General features: G+C 45.6%; 1 long non-coding RNA gene across 1 annotated transcript; it reads left to right on the top strand.

Moving 5' to 3' along the window:
* Positions 1–9,765: 9,765 nt before the first annotated feature.
* On the top strand, positions 9,766–12,947 carry LOC124873820. Its single transcript, XR_007039643.1, has 2 exons — positions 9,766–10,515; positions 12,165–12,947. It is a non-coding gene; the product is annotated as an uncharacterized LOC124873820 (long non-coding RNA).
* The last annotated feature ends 245 nt before the right edge of the window (positions 12,948–13,192 follow it).

Raw genomic sequence — 13,192 nt, forward strand, 5'->3', positions numbered from 1 at the left:
GCCACAGACATCCAAAGGCCCCACAAAGCACAGGAACCCCAGGAGAACCACCGCCGGGACTACCGCAACACCCCCAGAAAAGAGCAGTGGAGAGTCCCTGGGGAGCCACCCAGAAGCAACAATGCAGAAGCCCCAGGGAGCCGCAGCGACAAGCCCACAAGCCCCCGCCGGCAGCCGTCTACGCCCGAGCAGATCCAGCCATGGACTCAGAGACCCAAGACTCTGGGACACACCACCCCCCAAACAGAGGCCCGACAGAGCCCAGGGCGCCAGGCCCCGGCAAGCAGCCACTGGGAGTGAGCCAGCACACACCAAAGCACCCAGGCCTGGACACCGAGAACCACAAGTACACCAGTGGGCAGAGACTCCAACTACTGGCAGGTAGTGTGGTGGGGAGGAAATAGGCCCCCCATAAGATGAGGAGGCCTAAGCTGATCCAGGAGAGGGAGCAGTCCAAGACCCAACCCGTCACAAAAAAAAAAGAAAAAAAAAAAACAGGCACTCAGTCACAATCACCCACTTTCACCCTCATGCATACACATAAAATCACTCGCACCCAACGTAAAAACAAACAACAATGGACGTCATACACTCACTCACACTCCCCATGCATACTCTATACTCCCAGGTCCAGGTACCCCCTAGGAGCAACCATCCCTCAGATCCAGCAGGGTGTCCCTTTCCCTCCGGGGGTAAAGACAGGCAAACAGCACCGGCATCGCCCAGACCCAGGTGGCCCCGGCCCGGCCCGCCCCCCGCCCAGTCCCCAACAACCCCCATCCACCTCCAGAAAGGAGGCTATGTACAAAAGAGGGGTCCACATGGCCCAAACCAGCCCGCCAACCAGAGCCACCCCAGGACGGACCAGTCCCGACCCCCAATGGGCTCCGATCCCAATCCCATAAGCCTCCCACCCCCAGTGAACCTGAACATGAACCTCCCCACAGGGCCACCCCCAACAAGGACACCGATATCAAACACATGCCTCCGAACCCAAACGCCACGAATCCCCTCCCCCACAGGGGAACAACCCCACAGGTGAACTCCACAGCCGAGAGGCCGATGAAGCCACACCCACCCAGCGCAAGCTCCACACTCAGCCCCGCTCTAAGCACCCTCGCTGCACCCCGCTCCCTCACCACCCCCGCCCACCGGCGCAACAGGGCAGACCCCATCAAGGACTGCACCCACAACAGGACCTCCGACCCCGCAGCATGACGGGACAAACTCACCCACTCGGTCCCCGAGGCCAGTGTCCCCCACCATGCCCCCACATTGCCCCCCTTGGCCACAAAAAAAACAAAAAACAACACTACATCCCTGCCACTGCAACGACCACCCAGGGAGAAACACTATCCAACTCAGCTCCACCATCGCCCGCCCAGAAGTGGATACAACCCTCCACCCCACAGGCTGCACTCCCTCCACGACCCAACACACACACACACACACAACAGCCAGCAGAGCAGCACACCACCAAGCCCGCACAACCCCCCCAGACACCGCCAGCAGCACCAGCCCACCAGTCCATGAGAGGGATACATGGGTACCTGGGCCATGCAGGCCAACCGTTCCAGTCCAAGCACAACCCATCAGCCGCCCCGGTGCAGTCACAAGACGTGCTCCGCCGCCCCACCCACCCACCCGACCTCCCGCCAGTGGCAGCCCGGCGCCCAACCATGGGCCAGAACCACAGAAGGAAGCAGTGGAAGAAGGCCATGGCAGCACCAGTTACCATGCACCCCGCCAACCCCACCCCCAAACCCCAGTGGCGCCCCAGCCCGCCGGCCACCCGTACCCCCGCATGGCACACCACGGCCCACCAAGCAGTCCAGCCGGCCAGCGCCTCCTCCTAAGTGGGGCTACATCCCAAACAATGCCGGCTAAGTGCCCCCTGCCAGAGCCCGGCACCCCCCCAGCCGGCAGACCAGGGCCCAAAGCCAGGGGCCGAGATCCAAGGGAACCCAAGCGATCCCGAGAGAGAGAGCCGAAACACCATCCCCAGCACCAGACAATCCCCAAGACCCGACCCCCAAACCCTGCTCAGACATGACTAGAGGGCCCACTCCCTCTCCCAGCCTCTGACCACAGATGGGAAATGGCGGACAGGGATGTGAAAAGACCCCGAGCCTGCCTCCGCCGGCTCAAATGTGGTGTTGATGCGTGCGTATTCATGTGTTTTCAAGGCACAGTGCAGAAAGTTTTTTGGCAGAGTTTACTAGTCTTTTTTATTTATTTCTGTTCAAAACTTTGACCCAGTACAGAAAAAATTCACACAGCAGATAAACTCAGGTTCTGACAGAAATGCTTCCTTTTCAGGCAGTCTTTGAGAGCTTTGAGGATTATAGGTTATGAGCAGAAGAGAAGTGAGGAACTGGACACTTTTTCACATTTTTCCTCGAAGCTCATAAATCCAGAAATGCCTTCATAGTGAAGCTCTTGTTTGGTCTCGACTGCCTCGCTCTTTTTATTGCACTTTTACTTCATGTGCTCCCCTGCTTGTCCAATAATCCTGTGCTTGTTTTCCCCACCTAGCTGTTTGCATGGAAATCTTTTTGTGAGGTCCTCAGGAATCTCTTCTCCTTCCTTCCTCTGTGTAACATGCCTTGTCTTGCAGTATACTTTCTGCTCGTGGTGCTCTGCAGCACCCCCTAAAGTCTGTGAGACTAATTTACCTGTTTAAAGTATTCTAAAACTATTGGATTAATGACTGAGACTTTTCCCAATGATGGCCGAATTTAGCTATAAAGTCATAAAGACTGTATGTCTGTTCCTGAAGCATGGCTGATAGTTATAGTGGACAAATGTGTTTGCAACCCACAGTGAACAAAATACCTGATGAAAGCTCTATACCTCATTTAGACAAGTCAGTGACCTGTACAGTATATTTGTACCTGTGATTTAGACCTATATACTTAATCTAGGTTTAGTCCAAGCAAAACTTCCTAGTTTAAAACTGGTCTTAGTTTAGAAATAAAATAAAACACTTGTTAGGTCCACAAAAAACTTCTGTAAACAATGTAAAGTTCCCAATTTCCAAGTAGAACTACTGCATAGCTAATTGTGAGAGAGTTGTTTATAACAGAAATATGCAGCACTGACTGAATATTGCTGAGGCAGATAGAGTTTAATTAGTAAAAAAAAAAAAAAAACTTGAAAAGTTCCTTGTAAATTTTTTGGATAAGGACAGCTACCCTGTCAGATAGACAAAGCACAGTGCTGATAATCGTAGGGTTTGAGACAAGCTGCTGCTCAGTCTTAGCTGAAAAAGGCCCCCATTTAGACCTCTAATAAACTTCTTAGATGTTGAAAAAACTTTTACCTTTGAACCAAATATCTAACATCTACCAAAATTAACCTAGACTTCTATGAACCATGTAGACATCCTTTACGAAACAAATGCTCCGTGTTAGGTTATGTTGACACATTGTCACTCATAGTCTTATTCGGGATGTCAGCCAAATTATCCAGATTGCCACACAGACGACTTGGTTCGGTTGAGGACAATATGTTTGGCGACAAGAACCTTTCTCAGACTTTTATGCACAAATTAGTTTGACAGGCTGTCACCGTGAAACCAAATATCCTGACAAACTGAATGTATTGGAATTAAGTTCTGAAGTTACTTCAAAATAACCAGCCCACCCTAACCCTCAGAAGTAATCTTTTTTCTTTCTGAACTCCTTCACCCTCCATCCGTCACTCCTGTTGCTCCTGTTTCTTGTCTCTCTGCTCCATTTGACCATTTTAGCACATTCCAGTCCTCTTCCCTCATACCTGTTTTCCACACAGCCAAGCTTTCCTCTCCCCTGCAGCCCAACATTTGGACAAAGACTCTAGTGTTACTTTGGACTCCTTGCATGCTGTTCCCAGCTACTGCACACTGAGGAAAGGGCCCATGAACATGGTTTACATGCACTGTGAGGAATATGGATTTGTTTTACAAGATCATTTAGTGTTTATACTAATGTTTTACTTTTGCCCTAAGGTTTAAGAAAGTATCAGGGTCTATCATCAACCTGACTGCAAATTGCGGTGCACAAAAAACTCACAGACCAGATCCAGTCCACATTTAATAGCCCTCTATGAGTCAGCCGTGGTCAGGACAGGAAGCATAAAGCCAGAACTGAGGGTAAGATTTGGAGCTGTTTAGATGATTTTTTTAACCACTTCTTTTTTCTCTTCCTCACCAAGGAGGAGCAATGAGATAGTGAGTCATGTCAACGTTATTTCCTCTTCGTGAGGGCCAGTTGTTTAACTACACCATTGTATTTCTCTACTATTGTTCCCCTTCATTTTGTCAACATGCAAATTTGCTTACTTTGGAAGGTGTTAAAAGCCCAACTGCATAACCACATTTCAAGCTATGTTTCTGGAGATAAAACCCATGTTTGAAATGAACTTTTACTGCCTGGGAATCCAGCGATGTTTTGCAAATACAGGCTGAATTGTGACATTTAAATCATCAAGTCTGGACTACACATGAATTAGATGTGATTAAACTCTTTATGGAAAGCTCATTAGAGGTAAAATCCTGGCATGTTAGAACAGCTAAGGCTCCAGAGCACACAGAATACAAGTTATTGGTGTTGGTCATCTCTTTGTGTCAGACTGACCCACAATGCAGTGAGAACAATAGCTGTCAGACTAACCTATAAGTTTACTGGAAATATCTGATCTCTTTTTACACATAACAAAATTAAATCCAATCACCTGAAGTTCAAAGAACCACTTGGAATTTATTCCTTATCCTTTTTTCTTGATTTTCTCAACTTTCTAAAATAATCCACCACAAAACTCTGACAAATTCCTCACACTGCAGCAGATAAATACAGCGGTCCTCAAAGTTATGTAACAAGTATGCTTGGATTCAAATATGTTGCTGCTGCTGAGGTTTATGTGCTTGTCTAAAATGAATTATGACTCTGCTCTCGCTACACTTCTAGAGTAAAGCCTTGTTTTCTCATCTCAAACTGACAGTTCAACTTGACCTCTTGGACATTTTTCTCTCTTTGCTGTTATCTCTTGTCTTAGTGAGGAGGATAGAAACTATGCTCTTGTAACCAAACCTATGGCCTTAACGGTTTTGGAAGATAGCATACAGAAGACTCACAGCTTCGCTGTAATAGTTAAACGTCACACTTTTTTCAGGTCTGAGGAATGTCGGGAGAATCCTGAACAGGGATGCTCAAAGTTCACTGGAATGAAAAGAAAGATAATGTTTTCACAAACAGAAATAAAGTTTCAGTTTAACTGCAAGAAGTAAAAGTACACGTTATAGAAAATGCTGGGAGAAAAACCAAACCAGTGGCTGGGTCAAATATGGTGTGGTCCAACCATGGGCTGATTGGCTGGTGCTTATCTCCAGTGCTCATTGGGTGAGACAGGTCACCGGTCCATCACAGGGCAAAACAGAGACACACAGAACAGGCAACAATTCACGCACACCCTGATACAATTTAGAGCACAGGTATCAAACTCCAGCCATTGAGGGCCAGAGTCTGCAACATTTAGAGGGTTCTCTGCATCACCACACCTGAATCACATGATTAGGTGATTAGCATGACTCTCTAGAATTTGAATGCATGAGGAAATGTTGGACTTGCAACTAATCAGAAAGTTGCAGGACCCCAGCCCTACAGGACTGGAGGACTGGAGAATCAGTTAACCTAACGTTCATGTTTTTGGACTGTGGGAGGACCTGGAGAGAATCCACATGCAAACTCCATGTAGAAATACCCCAGGTCAAGATCTGAACCCAGGACCTTCTTGCTGCAAATTAACAGTGCAACCAACAGTGCCAGTGTGCAGCCTGTAGTTAAATTGCATAACAACATTTAAACTCATATTACAGCTGACAAAGATTGGTTGGTATGGGCAAGCTAAATGCAGGAAGAAAGATGGAAGGGAGAGCGGATACAATCAAGCTAAAACTAAACAATTGCTGAGCAGAAATAAAACTATGTAAGAGTGAGTCAAAATACAAAGACAAAGGATGGCGAAGAAACCTGGAAACAGGAGGTGAAATAGAACACAGAACAATAGAACCAGACTTACCAAAACAGGAACTAAGAACAACATTGAAAAGGTCAGTAATTAAAAACTAAAACTTTAGATAGAACCTAAACCCAGACTGAGTCTTAAAGTACAAATCTCAAATTATAAAATCAACACAAAGTCCTTATTATGACAATAGAGCTGTGCTCTTGCCTTTTTATCTATAGGTACAACCCAAACTTAGATTAGTTAGTTAATAACTTAATGGAGCTAAAACAAATAATTTTGAAACATAATTGAAATAAAACCTACAGTGCGAATAAATGTTGCTTCCCTAACATACATCTCAGTGTCTATGAATGCAACCAATTAGCACTGCGCTGATGCTTTTATATTGTCTCTGGTTCGGCTGAACCTCCAGTGTTCCAGCCTCATAGAGCTGTATAACAATATACAGGTCCTTCTCAAAATATTAGCATATTGTGATAAAGTTCATTATTTTCCATAATGTCATGATGAAAATTTAACATTCATATATTTTAGATTCATTGCACACTAACTGAAATATTTCAGATCTTTTATTGTCTTAATACGGATGATTTTGGCATACAGCTCATAAAAACCCAAAATTCCTATCTCACAAAATTAGCATATTTCATCCAACCAATAAAAGAAAAGTGTTTTTAATACAAAAAACGTCAACCTTCAAATAATCATGTACAGTTATGCACTCAATACTTGGTCGGGAATCCTTTGGCAGAAATGACTGCTTCAATGCGGCGTGGCATGGAGGCAATCAGCCTGTGGTACTGCTGAGGTCTTATGGAGGCCCAGGATGCTTCGATAGCGGCCTTTAGCTCATCCAGAGTGTTGGGTCTTGAGTCTCTCAACGTTCTCTTCACAATATCCCACAGATTCTCTATGGGGTTCAGGTCAGGAGAGTTGGCAGGCCAATTGAGCACAGTGATACCATGGTCAGTAAACCATTTACCAGTGGTTTTGGCACTGTGAGCAGGTGCCAGGTTGTGCTGAAAAATGAAATCTTCATCTCCATAAAGCTTTTCAGCAGATGGAAGCATGAAGTGCTCCAAAATCTCCTGATAGCTAGCTGCATTGACCCTGCCCTTGATAAAACACAGTGGACCAACACCAGCAGCTGACACCGCACCCCGGAACATCACTGACTGTGGGTACTTGACACTGGACTTCTGGCATTTTGGCATTTCCTTCTCCCCAGTCTTCCTCCAGACTCTGGCACCTTGATTTCTGAATGACATGCAGAATTTGCTTTCATCTGAAAAAAGTACTTTGGACCACTGAGCAACAGTCCAGTGCTGCTTCTCTGTAGCCCAGGTCTGGGGAATGCGGCATCTGTAGCCCATTTCCTGCACACGCCTGTGCACGGTGGCTCTGGATGTTTCTACTCCAGACTCAGTCCACTGCTTCCGCAGGTCCCCCAAGGTCTGGAATCGGCCCTTCTCCACAATCTTCCTCAGGGTCCGGTCACCTCTTCTCATTGTGCAGCGTTTTCTGCCACACTTTTTCCTTCCCACAGACTTCCCACTGAGGTGCCTTGATACAGCAATCTGGGAACAGCCTATTTGTACAGAAATTTCTTTCTGTGTCTTACCCTCTTGCTTGAGGGTGTCAATAGTGGCCTTCTGGACAGCAGTCAGGTCGGCAGTCTTACCCATGATTGGGGTTTTGAGTGATGAACCAGGCTGGGAGTTTTAAAGGCCCCAGGAATCTTTTGCAGGTGTTTAGAGTTAACTCGTTGATTCAGATGATTAGGTTCATAGCTCGTTTAGAGACCCTTTTAATGATATGCTAATTTTGTGAGATAGGAATTTTGGGTTTTCATGAGCTGTATGCCAAAATCATCCGTATTAAGACAATAAAAGACCTGAAATATGTCAGTTAGTGTGCAATGAATCTAAAATATATGAATGTTAAATTTTCATCATGACATTATGGAAAATAATGAACTTTATCACAATATGCTAATATTTTGAGAAGGACCAGTATATTACAGGTCCTTCTCAAAATATTAGCATATTGTGATAAAGTTCATTATTTTCCATAATGTCATGATGAAAATTTAACATTCATATATTTTAGATTCATTGCACACCAACTGAAATATTTCAGGTCTTTTATTGTCTTAATACGGATGATTTTGGCATTCAGCTCATGAAAACCCAAAATTCCTATCTCACAAAATTAGCATATCATTAAAAGGGTCTCTAAACGAGCTATGAACCTAATCATCTGAATCAACGAGTTAACTCTAAACACCTGCAAAAGATTCCTGAGGCCTTTAAAACTCCCAGCCTGGTTCATCACTCAAAACCCCAATCATGGGTAAGACTGCCGACCTGACTGCTGTCCAGAAGGCCACTATTGACACCCTCAAGCAAGAGGGTAAGACACAGAAAGAAATTTCTGAACAAATAGGCTGTTCCCAAAGTGCTGTATCAAGGCACCTCAGTGGGAAGTCTGTGGGAAGGAAAAAGTGTGGCAGAAAACGCTGCACAACGAGAAGAGGTGACCGGACCCTGAGGAAGATTTTGGAGAAGGGCCGATTCCAGACCTTGGGGGACCAGCGGAAGCAGTGGACTGAGTCTGGAGTAGAAACATCCAGAGCCATCGTGCACAGGCGTGTGCAGGAAATGGGCTACAGGTGCCGCATTCCCCAGGTCAAGCTACTTTTGAACCAGAAACAGCGGCAGAAGCGCCTGACCTGGGCTACAGAGAAGCAGCACTGGACTGTTGCTCAGTGGTCCAAAGTACTGTTTTCGGATGAAAGCAAATTCTGCATGTCATTCAGAAATCAAGGTGCCAGAGTCTGGAGGAAGACTGGGGAGAAGGAAATGCCAAAATGCCAGAAGTCCAGTGTCAAGTACCCACAGTCAGTGATGGTCTGGGGTGCCGTGTCAGCTGCTGGTGTTGGTCCACTGTGTTTTATCAAGGGCAGGGTCAATGCAGCTAGCTATCAGGAAATTTTGGAGCACTTCATGCTTCCATCTGCTGAAAAGCTTTATGGAGATGAAGATTTCATTTTTCAGCACGACGTGGCACCTGCTCACAGTGCCAAAACCACTGGTAAATGGTTTACTGACCATGGTATCACTGTGCTCAATTGGCCTGCCAACTCTCCTGACCTGAACCCCATAGAGAATCTGTGGGATATTGTGAAGAGAACGTTGAGAGACTCAAGACCCAACACTCTGGATGAGCTAAAGGCCGCTATCGAAGCATCCTGGGCCTCCATAAGACCTCAGCAGTGCCACAGGCTGATTGCCTCCATGCCACGCCGCATTGAAGCAGTCATTTCTGCAAAAGGATTCCCGACCAAGTATTGAGTGCATAACTGTACATGATTATTTGAAGGTTGACGTTTTTTGTATTAAAAACACTTTTCTTTTATTGGTCGGATGAAATATGCTAATTTTGTGAGATAGGAATTTTGGGTTTTCATGAGCTGTATGCCAAAATCATCCGTGTTAAGACAATAAAAGACCTGAAATATTTCAGTTAGTGTGCAATGAATCTAAAATATATGAATGTTAAATTTTCATCATGACATTATGGAAAATAATGAACTTTATCACAATATGCTAATATTTTGAGAAGGACCTGTATATATAGCAGGCAAAGAAAGAAAACAAAGGTTTGTCACAAGGATGTGTGACATGACAGTTTTATTTACCCCTCCTCTGCTGTCTGCAATTCCCTGCCAGCCTGAGTGAACACACCTGCTCACAATCATCTCCTCCTCCAGTGTGTATTGAGTCAATCTGCTCCCTTCTTTCTATGCCAGTTTGTCTGTTTCTACCAGCTAGCATTCCAGCATTTTTCCCCAAGAATTCTTATCTCTAGTGACCTGTTTGACCTATTTTTGTGCTTTCGACTCTGCCTCAGCTCAGTGTTTTGGATACCTCTGCCATTTCTGACTGATTCCCTGTGTACTGACCTTGGATTGCTATTAAACCTGTTGACTTTGGAATCTGTCTAAGTTGACATCTGAGTCCAGCCTACCTAGTTCATTGTTACAGTACGAACTGGCCCAAAGCATGGACTCCGCACTGAATTCCGACTACAAGGCAAGCGGCTTCATGCTCAGCAGGAGCAACTAACTTAGTTTCATCAGGATCTTCAGGCCATGGCGGACAGGCAGCAAGAGATGATGACTCCTTTGGATGAGCAGCTGTGCTTATTGTTTGATCAAGTTAAAGATTAAACACTGGCTACAGATCCTCCTAAACCAACTATGCCTCCTGTGCACCCTTCTCCTGCTGCTGATTCTGCCAATGCTGCTACTCCTACCCTCTCCAAACCAGACCATTTCTGGAGACTCTGGAGACTGCCCTGGGTCAAAAACGCTCTGCAGTCACCACTTTGAGTTGCAGGGATCAGTTTATCCCACAGAGAGGTCCAAGGTAGCTTTCGTGATTTGTCATCTGACTGGTAGAGCCGAAGCCTGCGACACGGCAGAGTGGAGCAGAGGATCAGGTAGATGTAAGTCTCTCAAACTTTTTTCTGAGACTTTTTCTAACATCTTTCAACATACTGCTCCTAGCAGAAAGGCAGCCAGGTCCCTCATGAGTCTGCATCAAGACAGGAGGTCCACCTTTGATTATGCTATTGACTTCCGCACTGCAGAGAGTGACTGGAATGATGCTGCTCTGTTTGATGCCTTCTTACAAGGGCTGGCGGCCCCAGTTAAAGATGCTTTCATACCTTTAAAATTTCCATAGAGTCTGGACTCCTTTATTTCCTGGCAAACAGGATGGACAAGAGACTATTAAAAGAGCCTGGCCTAGATTTGTTTCTGGCTGTCCAGGGGAATCGCTTGAACCCACTAACTATTTATTCGCCCTACAATAACACACCTCATGCATTCCCCGCTGTCCCCTCCGCTGCTGAGGAGGAACCCATGCAGGTGGGAAGGACCTGTTTGTCACCAGAGGAGCGACAGCCCCTGTTGAGGGAGGGGAGATGCATCTATTGTGGACAAAACGGACACTTCCTGGTGTGCCCAGTACTCATGCCCAGTAAAAGTCCAGACTTATCAGTGAAGCATAGGGCACTGGTGAATCATGGAGAGGTTATTTATAATCCCTCAGGTGTCTCACATTAAGTGAGGATAACATCATCCCATCATCAGTTCTGATTGATTCAGGCTCTGATGCAAACTTTTTGGACTCCACCCTTGGATTAAGACGTATTCAACTGGACAGACCCCTTAAGGCTCATGCCCTGGATGGCAGATTGTTATGCCAAGTTACTTTTAAATCTGAACCTGCTCTCCTCTCTTTCCCAGATAACCATTCTGATCTGAATATCTGAGATTTCACTTGATCAGTTCATCTCAACAGCCAGTAGTCCCCCCCCCCCCCCCCCCCCCCCCCCCGGCTCCAATCAGAGTACCTGAATGTTACCTCGATCTCTGTGAGATCTTCAACAAGTCTAAGGCCACTGCTTTGCCCCCAAATCAGCCTTCAGATTGCCCCATTGACCTTCTACCTGGCACTTCACCTCCCAATGGGAGATTATATTCTGTCAGGCCCTGAGATGGAGTCAATGAAGTCATAGTAAATGATGTTCTTCGAGACCTGCTCAATGTATTTGTCTATCTTGATATTCTACATTTTTTATTTTTTTTCCCCTGACGAACAGACTCATATTCGGCAGATCGGACAAATGCTCCTATGATGTCTTGATGCGAAACTGTATGTTAAGGCCGAAAAGTGTGATTTCCATGTGTCCACAGTCTCCTTAATTTCTGAGGGTGAGATCAAGATGGATCCAGTTAAAGTTAGTTCTGTGACTGAGTGGCCCACTCCTTCTAGTTGTGAGCAACTACAAAGATTCTTTGGCGCTGCCAATTTTTACAGAAAGTTAATTTGCAACTTTAGCTCCATTGCAGCTCCTTTGCATGCCCCAACATCTAACAAAGTAAAGTTTAAGTGGTCCACTGCAGCGCAATAATATTTTTAAAGACTTAAAGACCTGTTCACATCTGTCCCTGTTCTCACCCTACCAAATCCTCACTGACAGTTTGTTCTAGAGGTGGATGCTTCTTATTTTAGTTTAGGTGTTAGTGCTGTTCTTTCCCAGAGAGCTGTGAAGGACAATAGACTTCACCCCTGTGCTTTTCTATCCAGAAGGTTGTCTTCTTCAGAGAGAAACTATGTTGTGGGAGACAGAACCTTTGGTCATGAAGGTGGCAATAGAGGAGTGGAGACACTGGCTGGGGGGGCAGAACAACCCCTTCTTGGTTTGAACTGATTACAAAAATCCTGAGTATATCAAGAAGGCAAAGAGACTCAAACCCCGACAAGCCAGGTGGGCCCTTTTCTTTTATCGGCTCAAAGAATCTTAAACCCGATGCTCTGTCTCGTCTGTTTGAACCAGATGGAAGTTCCGAGGTTCAGTCCTCTGTTTTGCCTCCTTGTTTTGTTGCTGCAGTGACTTGGGAGATCGAGGAGAGAGTAAAAGAAGCGTTTGGAGATGTTCAGGGTTCTGAGGCTTGCCCCTCTAATCATCCTCTTTGTTCCTGAAGCTATGAGGTTACAGGTCATTCAATTGGCCCACCCCTCCCACATCACCAACCATTCTGGCATCAACTGCACAGTTTTTGTGGTCCGACAGCATTTCTGGTGGCCTGCTCTGGAAAGGGATGTAAGAGAGTATGTTTAAGCATCATGCACAACATCATGCATGTGTATATTAAATACTTTATTGTGATCAGAATTTCTGTCTACAGGACTCCTTTCATCACAGGGCAGTATTGAGATATTTAATCCTGCACTAGACCACTGAACGTATTGTTTTTCACAATTACAGTGTTAAAAATATAAACAGAGGGGCACAATACAGCCTTTTGGTGGTCTGTAATTAAGACTCTAATAATAAATAAAACAACCTGGATGTGCTGTACTTACAAGGTGAAGATGTTCCATTCAGAACAAAACAGGTGCATCAAACATTAACATGGAACTGGAGACAATAAATTGACAATGAGTTGTTGACACATACAGGGGTTGGACAATCAAACTGAAACACCTGCCTTTTTAGTGTGGGAGGTCAGTCAGTCAGTCATTTTCTACCACTTATTCCACAGTGGGTCACGGGGGGTGCCTATCTCCAGCAGTCTATGGGCAAGAGGCAGGGTACACCCTGGACAGGTCAC

The sequence above is a fragment of the Girardinichthys multiradiatus genome, chromosome 1 (genome assembly GCF_021462225.1).
Source record: "Girardinichthys multiradiatus isolate DD_20200921_A chromosome 1, DD_fGirMul_XY1, whole genome shotgun sequence".
NCBI lineage: Eukaryota > Metazoa > Chordata > Actinopteri > Cyprinodontiformes > Goodeidae > Girardinichthys > Girardinichthys multiradiatus.